The sequence below is a fragment of the Alligator sinensis genome, unplaced genomic scaffold, assembly GCF_000455745.1.
Source record: "Alligator sinensis unplaced genomic scaffold, ASM45574v1 scaffold543_1, whole genome shotgun sequence".
In the NCBI taxonomy this organism is placed as follows: Eukaryota; Metazoa; Chordata; order Crocodylia; family Alligatoridae; genus Alligator; species Alligator sinensis.
In genome coordinates this window covers 1949502-1957684 of record NW_005842055.1, presented here as the reverse complement: position 1 = coordinate 1957684, position 8183 = coordinate 1949502, and the positions used below count along the sequence as shown (strand labels likewise).

The 8183-nt window shown below is 39.4% G+C and overlaps 1 protein-coding gene across 1 annotated transcript in view; it reads left to right on the top strand.

Moving 5' to 3' along the window:
- The window catches only part of PRKG1 (protein kinase cGMP-dependent 1), a 1043514-nt gene that overhangs the window by 303743 nt on the left and 731588 nt on the right, over positions 1-8183 (top strand). The window lies entirely within an intron of this gene.

Here is an 8183-nt window from a genome sequence, read left to right as displayed (position 1 = left end):
AGATGGGATTTGAAGAACTGGTCTTCTCCAGAATATTCCGTATGCAGTCAGAGATAGTGGTGTTAAGTTCACAGTAGACCTAGTAGACTGTTTCAGTTACTAGGGCTAGTAGACTGTTTCATAATTTAACTCTGTAACTGGCCAGACTATTACATTTCATCCTATCAGACACAGACTTGACTATTCCAATCCAAGCATTTATAAGTATTGTAGTTAACTGGTCTGTAGCTAACATATTCTAGTTTGAACAAGCTATAGTTGGCCAAATACCAAAATGTGGGGACTAACCTGTTGTGTTACTTTTTGCCTTCCTAAATCCAGGCATAAGTGAACTTAGTTGTCCTTGATCCTAAGTGACTGTTCCATCAGCCAAGCTGGTAAGATGGCATGACCACACTGACTGCCCATCTACTAAGTCATTAGTCACCGTTGTCATGGACTGGAAAAGGGAAGGATTTGGTAAGGGCTGTTGAGGAACTATACTATAATCAAGAATTTCCCAAGGAGGAGAAATTCTCAGGTATCCTCTGAAATAACCCCACTAAATATAATATACTTCAAGATCTGCACATTCCAAATATGGTTTTCATTTTAACATGAAAAATTAATTAAGATTGGCTGGTCAGTTGCAGTGTTTCATAGGTTTATAGTTTCTAATGTCTGATTTTAGATAAGGTCTTGAAATACATGTAAAATATTTTGAAAAGCCAGGAAATGAAAAGCTGGACTCTAAAGAACAAGGGAGGAGCCCTGTGGTTAAAAAATCAATTTGAGCACTATAATCTGACAGCTGTTTGAGACAGATGAACAAAATATGTCATCTCCTAGAGAATTTCAAAGAAAATAGCTTAGTATTGTGAAAAATATCAGGTTACCCAAGTGGCCGAAATCTTCTGGAAGATTCTGTAAAAGTCAGAATATGTCTTTTCCATCAGAGTTTAAAGATCCATCAATATTTGTTTACTAAAACCCAGAAGCTGCCAAGATAACTCATGAAATGCATTTCTTTTGTAGAGAATGAACATGGATGCAAGTTCAGACAATGAGTGTGCATCTACATGTGTGGTTTACTGTAGAGTCAATTAATTAGCTCTGCAATAATGTGTCACCGTCTATGCACAATGTGACATCTACTTTCAGGGAAAGTACTGTCTTACAGAAAGAATAATTACCTGCACTGCAACATACATGTAGATGCTGACTGGGGGTGTACTACATACACATAGTACGCCCCCAGTCAGTATCTACCTGTGTCTGGTGGCCTGCTCCACCCCAGCTCAGATTGCTGCTATCCCAGGCACACATGTAGATGCTGTGCCTGGGAACAGTTTACTCTGGCTTGAATTGCTCCAGAGTTTATTGTTTCTCATTAATTGCACATGTAGATACAACCACAGGTACAGATTTTGCTGTTCCTTTTTTTTCTGCACAACTGCCTTAAAACAAGAGAAAACTTCAAGTGGCATAATTCTGGCAGAGTTAACTCTATAGTGATTGCTGGTCATCTGTCTCCACCCCACTGTCTAGGAAATTCCATGGTGCTAATACCCTGTACAAATGTCTTATTATGTACACTTTCAGTACCTGCTGTGCCTTCTCCCCTATTGTATAGTGAAGGATATTTTTCCTTTAGTTAAATGATTTTTAACACCAAATTTTATTAATAAAACATCAATATAGAAAAAAAATATCAGTGTTACCCCATGACGTTATGGATAAGAATCTCAGAATACATATGTAGCCTCTCCCTGAAATCCTAGGCTGATCTTCATATGGGAGCAGTTGTGAATTTGGTCCAGCTACTGTAATTAATGGACACAGTTTGACTCAGAAGCAAAAGATAATCAAAAATAGTCAAAATAGTTAGAAAACATCGTAATACCACAAGAGAACTTTCTAAGTATCCTATAGTTACTTGTGCGAAATGTGTTGATCACAAGAGTCCACTGTGTCTGTTAATGTGGAAAGGGGACAAATTGCACCTGCTAAGAAGAGAGTATTTGCTGGCCCCGATTTAAGATATCTGGTGCTAGTCAGAAGAGGTGATTCAAGGTTAATAATCATTCAACCAAAACATCAATTATAAATGAATTCAGCAGCTAGCTAGGATGGAATTTCTCTTACAACAAAACCACCAGTCAAAGGGTTAAAAACCCCCAGTTAATCTCTGTGTGTATGGGGAGTGCTAAGTAATTTGGGAGGAACTGAAATTTAGTAATTATGTAGGTGAAATTAAACTAATGAAAACAAAATAGTCCAGAAATATTCAGAAAAAACAGTACATTATCTCTGAACAGTACATGTGGCATTCATAAAATTTATCCTCCACCCTATGATGGAAGTTTCAACATAAGTATGGTCACTGTAGGCATGAGGATGAGGTAACAGAATAAATTGTTTATATCTACCATCTCTCATTTTAGGAAAATGACTACTTTTCTCAGATTTCATCTTGTTCAAGTTTCTTAGAATGAGGACTGCTAGCAGAGTAGCCCTGCAACTGTTTACATATACATTGAAATTAGTCTTACCTGTTTTGGCCATCCAATAATAAAAAAAGGTTATCTACAAACATTCTTTTATATTTGACCTCTGAGGGTGCATCCAGATGAGCGCGCATGTACGTCTTGTGGCATCTCAAACCAGTTTGAGACGCTGCCAAAATTTGGTACCTGGATTTCCAGGTACCAAAAACACCAGGGAGAAAAGCATGGTGCAGGGCATGGATCCTCATCATGCCCTGAGGCAAGCCAGGGCTTGGACCTCCAGAGATGATCTTGCAATCAGCATCTCTATGGTGCCTCCTGCTACCCTAGCATGTTTCATTCACCTGCTGGGGCAAGCAGGAGTGGCACAAGGCTGACTTGGGAACTGTCCCAAGTAAGTAGGGTCTAGGGGGTTTGGGGAATTACGGGGCAGGGGTTCCTATGTGGCGGTGGGGGGGACTGGTGTGTGGGGGGGGAGTTCCTCACAGCCCCTTCCTGCAGGGTTGCAGCCCCCCTGTGCAGGGCCCACAACTCACTCCCACAGCAGCAGTGGGCTTGGGACACTCAGACCCCATTGCTGCCACCCCCCCCTCCGGGTGCGGCACTTGTGCCGCTCGTAATGGGACTGGCCTGGTTTGCTGCAGCATCACGCAGGGCTGTGCCATTTCAGCCAGCACTGGGGCTGCTCATGCTGTCACCCGGGGGCTGGCGCTGCTTGTGGGGGCCACGTATCATACCAGGCCGGGTCCTGCCTCCATGGAACAGGTCAGCCCAGCCTGGTGTTGAAGAGGGCCCGTAGTGTGCGTGTGCGCGTGTAGTGGTCTTTTGTTCTAATTGTGGAAAAACATACATTTTGGGGTATTTTAAAAAGTGAATGTGGGATGCTGCTTGAGCAGTCCTTCTGGCACATGGGGTAGTCCCCCCTTTTCACTCTGCTGCTGTTTGCCTATAAATACCTTCTTGCAGTGGTCCACCAAAACTTAAGTGAAATTTGCTGGGTACAGAATGCTGTCAATTGCACAAAGTTAAGACAAAATAATGAATAAAAATCTTTAATCTCTGTCAGTTATAATAATTCTAGTGGTAATCTGTAATCAAAATAAGCAAAAAATTTTCAGGTGTAAATGTGAATGCAAACCGCTCAGTGTCACTTTTAAGAAAATCATTACTTTTTTTTAATGAAGAAGAACAATTGGTCTCCTGCCATTTTTCGCTAAAGTCCCTAATCAAAGGGGACTAATGAAGTCCATGTAGCCTAAGCATGAATTTTGTTCTGATCTTTAGCTCAGCCGCCACAGATTAAAAGTGTTTGTTAATGGATTATGCTAAAAAAGTGAAGAGGTTGATGGCCTCACAAGTCACCTGTGTGACTTCAGTGTACACTTCATTAGTATTTCTTGCCTATTACTGTAAAAAATATATCCTGGACTGGAGTTCCTCATCTGTGAAGTGGATACTAGTCACTCCCTTGCTCCTTAAATAAGTCTTGTACTCTCTGAATGGTTTCCAGAAAAAATGTAACAGAAGATTTCAGTGATAAACAGAAATACATCCAATTTAACTTTATTAGAGAGGTTGACATTGGTGCTGATGGGAAGGTTTCAGAACATTTTATGGACCAAAAACATGAATTTTAGATCTAAAGTAGCTTAAAATGTATTCTATTTGCAAAACTCCTGGATTATAAGCCTTCTGAGATGATGATGATGATGATGTGGTCTGGCCATTTGTATGGTGCCAGTCCCCAGTTCTGCCTGGAATTTTTTTGTGTTACCATAAATATAATACTTAATAACAAGAGAAAAATGCTGGATCCTCCAGTCTGTAATGGGCTGGCTATAAATATTCATTTAAACCAAAGTCTTTAGTTCAGGATTTATTTGCAACTGTCACCAGGGAAATCATTGCCAATCGTTGCCAACTGCATCTGCACTATGCTGACACTGGTAGAGGACTCCCTCAATCTCGCTTTACCCTGGAATAATTCATTAGCAAGCACTGCTCACCCATGCTAATTGTAGATAAATTTCTTGCCCTTTGAAAAGGAATGCTTCTTATTCCCACTTGGATCTATCAGGGATTTATAAGTAGTCTTTTTCAAGTAGCAATATTATAACAGTGTAATTAAAAACATTACAGGCATTTTTACCAGAGGAAAGAACTGATATAAGGTTTGGTCAGATTCTCTTGTAGTTACACAAGCATTGATGCTATTATTGTTCTTTGGACTTCTAGTCATGTGATTGAAATTACTATCTGATCCTGAATGACATCAGATAGCTATTTCTTTCTTTTTGCTTAGTCTTTCACCCATTGTCTGTGCCCCTGTGGCTTATTTATTGCAGTACTTTTTTATTTTGTGCTGCACTACAATGTTAGCCAAGGTACTTTTACATAGTATTACTTCTGAAAAGATCATGATTTTAATTTATATTATTTAAACCACATTCCTTTATTTGCCTTGTTGATCTCTGAATAACCTTGCTTTTAGTTTGCTTAATACTACCCTGCCTACCTCTTCTGTGTTCTGTTGGGCATTGGCTGACACCCTTTATATTTTGCTTTACATTTCTCCTTAGTGAACAGACTCCTGTCATCTAGGTTTTTGCACAAAAATTCTGACCATGAAAGCCCACATGAAAACTCTTTATACTTTTTTTCAGGTACTCTCAATCCTCCAAGGATTCTCTCTGCCCATAGGCCGTTATTCACAGATCAGCTCCTTTATTTCCTTTTTGTATTTTTATAAGACTTTTCTCAGGCATTATAGAAACTTAGGTTCAGATTTGCTCCTGTCTTCAGTAATCCTTTCTCTGGAGGAAGTAATTCTTGGTTTAAATCTAATACAGGGGCGGGCAATTATTTCGGGCGGGCGCCACTTACTCAGTTTGGGCAAGCCATCGAGGGCTGCATGACAGCCAGGCAGCCAGGGGCAGATAAATACTACTATTCTAAATTATATATAATATAATATCTGTAATATTCTAAATTAAATATTATATAAATATTCTAAATTTTTAGGGGCCCCACGGCCAGGTAGAATGGCCTGGTGGGCTGCATCCGGCTGCATTTTTCCCACCCCTGATCCAATATGTGCTACTATTGTTTTAATGTTGCAGACCTCAGAGATTCTATTTATTATTTCTTGATTTCAGGTCAATTTAATATCAAAGACTATTACAATTAGCAATGTATGAAAATGTTCTTTAAATACTCTGTACTTCTGAATTTGGTGCTTTTAAATTTGACAAATGTTCATTCACTATTAAAAGATAGAATCACATTTCATTTTAATTATTTCTCCTGGAATAATTTTAAAATAGAATAAAATTCAAATCATTGGTCTTGAAAGGGTGAAACTTGAGTAACGGATTAGTAGAGACAGATTAGAGTTCTAGCTCTGTTGTTAGTAGACTCTAACCAACATCAATTTTGTTGTAGATATTTACTAATGTTTAAATCGACAGATGTTTGATGTGTCAGGGTAGAAGGCATGATTGTCTGGATCATGAATTAGATCCTATCAAGCCTTTACCTGCACATGTAGAGGGGCCCTAAGACTGTCTTATAGGGGTTCAGCTTAAAGTTGAATAGACAACCTTAATATCGGCAGAACCTTACTTTGTGCTTTTAAAATTTAAATTGTTTTATGTGAGTGTGTGGGAGGGAATAAGGAACATGTCCTCCTCCTGGGAGAACTCACTGGTTTTTTTCTCAGTGATTTTAAAGACCTGAAGATGCACAATAATTTGAATATGGATAGTACTGATTGTCATGACCCAAAAGGCATGATTGTGTGTGTGTGCTTCGGCACCAGAATTATCCCCGTCAAGTTGCAGAGCATTGCACGGGAGAGTTTCCTGTAGCAGAGGAAACCCCGGTGCAGGGACCAGTTTCCCGCCTTTTCTGCAGCTTCTTTTGCAGAGTGCATTGCTCATGTTGCAAGAGGAATGCACGGTGCAAAAGAGTTCCCGCCACCGGTATGCAGATTCGTTCCCCGTGATTGGCTAGTGCTAAATTATTCACACGTGGCGGCTAACGATTGGCCTGTTAGCCGTATAAGAGGCTTGAGCGGTTTCCGCCCAAGCCGAAGAGGACTCCACATCCATCTCGTGGGGACTCTGGGTACACGGCAGGGTAATAGAAACCCTGTGTGAGATCCAGAGGAGCTTGGCGGCCTGATCCACTGCCCAGCTCTTCCCGTCTTCGAACGCAACTTTTATAAGACGTATTTACGATTTCTATTTTGGTGGCTCGTTCACCCAGAGCATCCGGAGCTCTGCACCGTGGAGCCTAGCAACCTCCACGAGACCGTCTGTGTTGTTTGTCTGTAACTGCAACTTAATCAAGCTTTCCAGCCTACACCACTGCCATCTCGGTGTAAGTAAACAATCTTTTAAAACTACCGATATGCGTCCGTGCCTAATTCCAGCTCGAAGGCCTTCCCTCTCCGCCCTGGCATGCCCGGGCTGCTGGCCACAGCCCGCGTGCAGCGTGAAAAGGGCTCGGGTTGCTCCCGGCCCGCACACTGATCACTTGTGACATCCAGTTTCATAAGACAAAATTGACAATTGAGAGAAGAACAAAACCATGAGTCATCTTCAGTTTTGACCAAGGAGGAGAAATATGACTTGTAAACAATTAACAATTAAGCAGCGTAGCAGATAGTGTTGGCATGGAAGTGCACAGGAGTGCAATATGTTTAATATAGCTATAGTCAGAGAAAAAGCATAGCCTAAAACTTCATTGACATTCCTGACATTAAATGTTTGACAGTAAGATAGAAGAAAGTTATTGTTGTAGAGTAACAAAACATCTCACTGGCACCAAAGCACATTTCTTTGTGCTTGTAGACAACCTGATACTCCTTTAGCTTTAGAAATGAGAAGATGATAGGTCATTTTCTGCTTGCAAATTATTTAAGACACTTTAAATTAGCCTCAAGTAGGTTTTTTTTTTTTTCATACAGTGTTTTAAGCTGTAAGGAGAAAAATGAAAGACGGTAATTACCACTAGATTATTGGCCATTATATGAATTACATGCAGGCTGACAATTTCTTGAAGTCAAGTCAATCTGTTTTCTTCTGCATAGGAAACAGAAAATGACCATTTAATTATTGGAAGGAAAAGAAATCATCTTACTAATTGAGAAAGTCTCATTAAGGCTATTTAGTTTATAGTCCGATTTATTTGAGGAACTTGAATGCAATTCAGTTAAGGACGTTATTTAATTTTTAATTGGATGAACTCAATGTGATAAAGAACTAAATGTTCCCATCATAATAAAAACTCTTCTTAACCTGTGGTTGTTTTAAAAAATATATATTTTAGAGGACAAGAGAAAGCAGGACTTTTTGGGGTGATCCATTTTCCTAGCAAGTACTATATTATGCTGTATGCAAAAGTTGTGTTTTATATTACCAGTGCATGGTATTATATTAATAACTAATAACAGGTCAACCTGAGAAGTTTGAGGTTTGGTGTAGTTTATTATAACTCAAACTTTTTGATATTTAGTCAAAATTTATTTTAACTTACCTATATTTTTTCACATCCTTCCCATATTTCTCCATAATCCTGCGTGGCAAGTTTCCTGGTTGGGGAATTCCTATGTAATTGATTCTTATATAACATTTCAGCCTGTAAAAATTTTGAATGTTTTCTTTAAAAAATAATTTTCATGGATCATTTCATTCA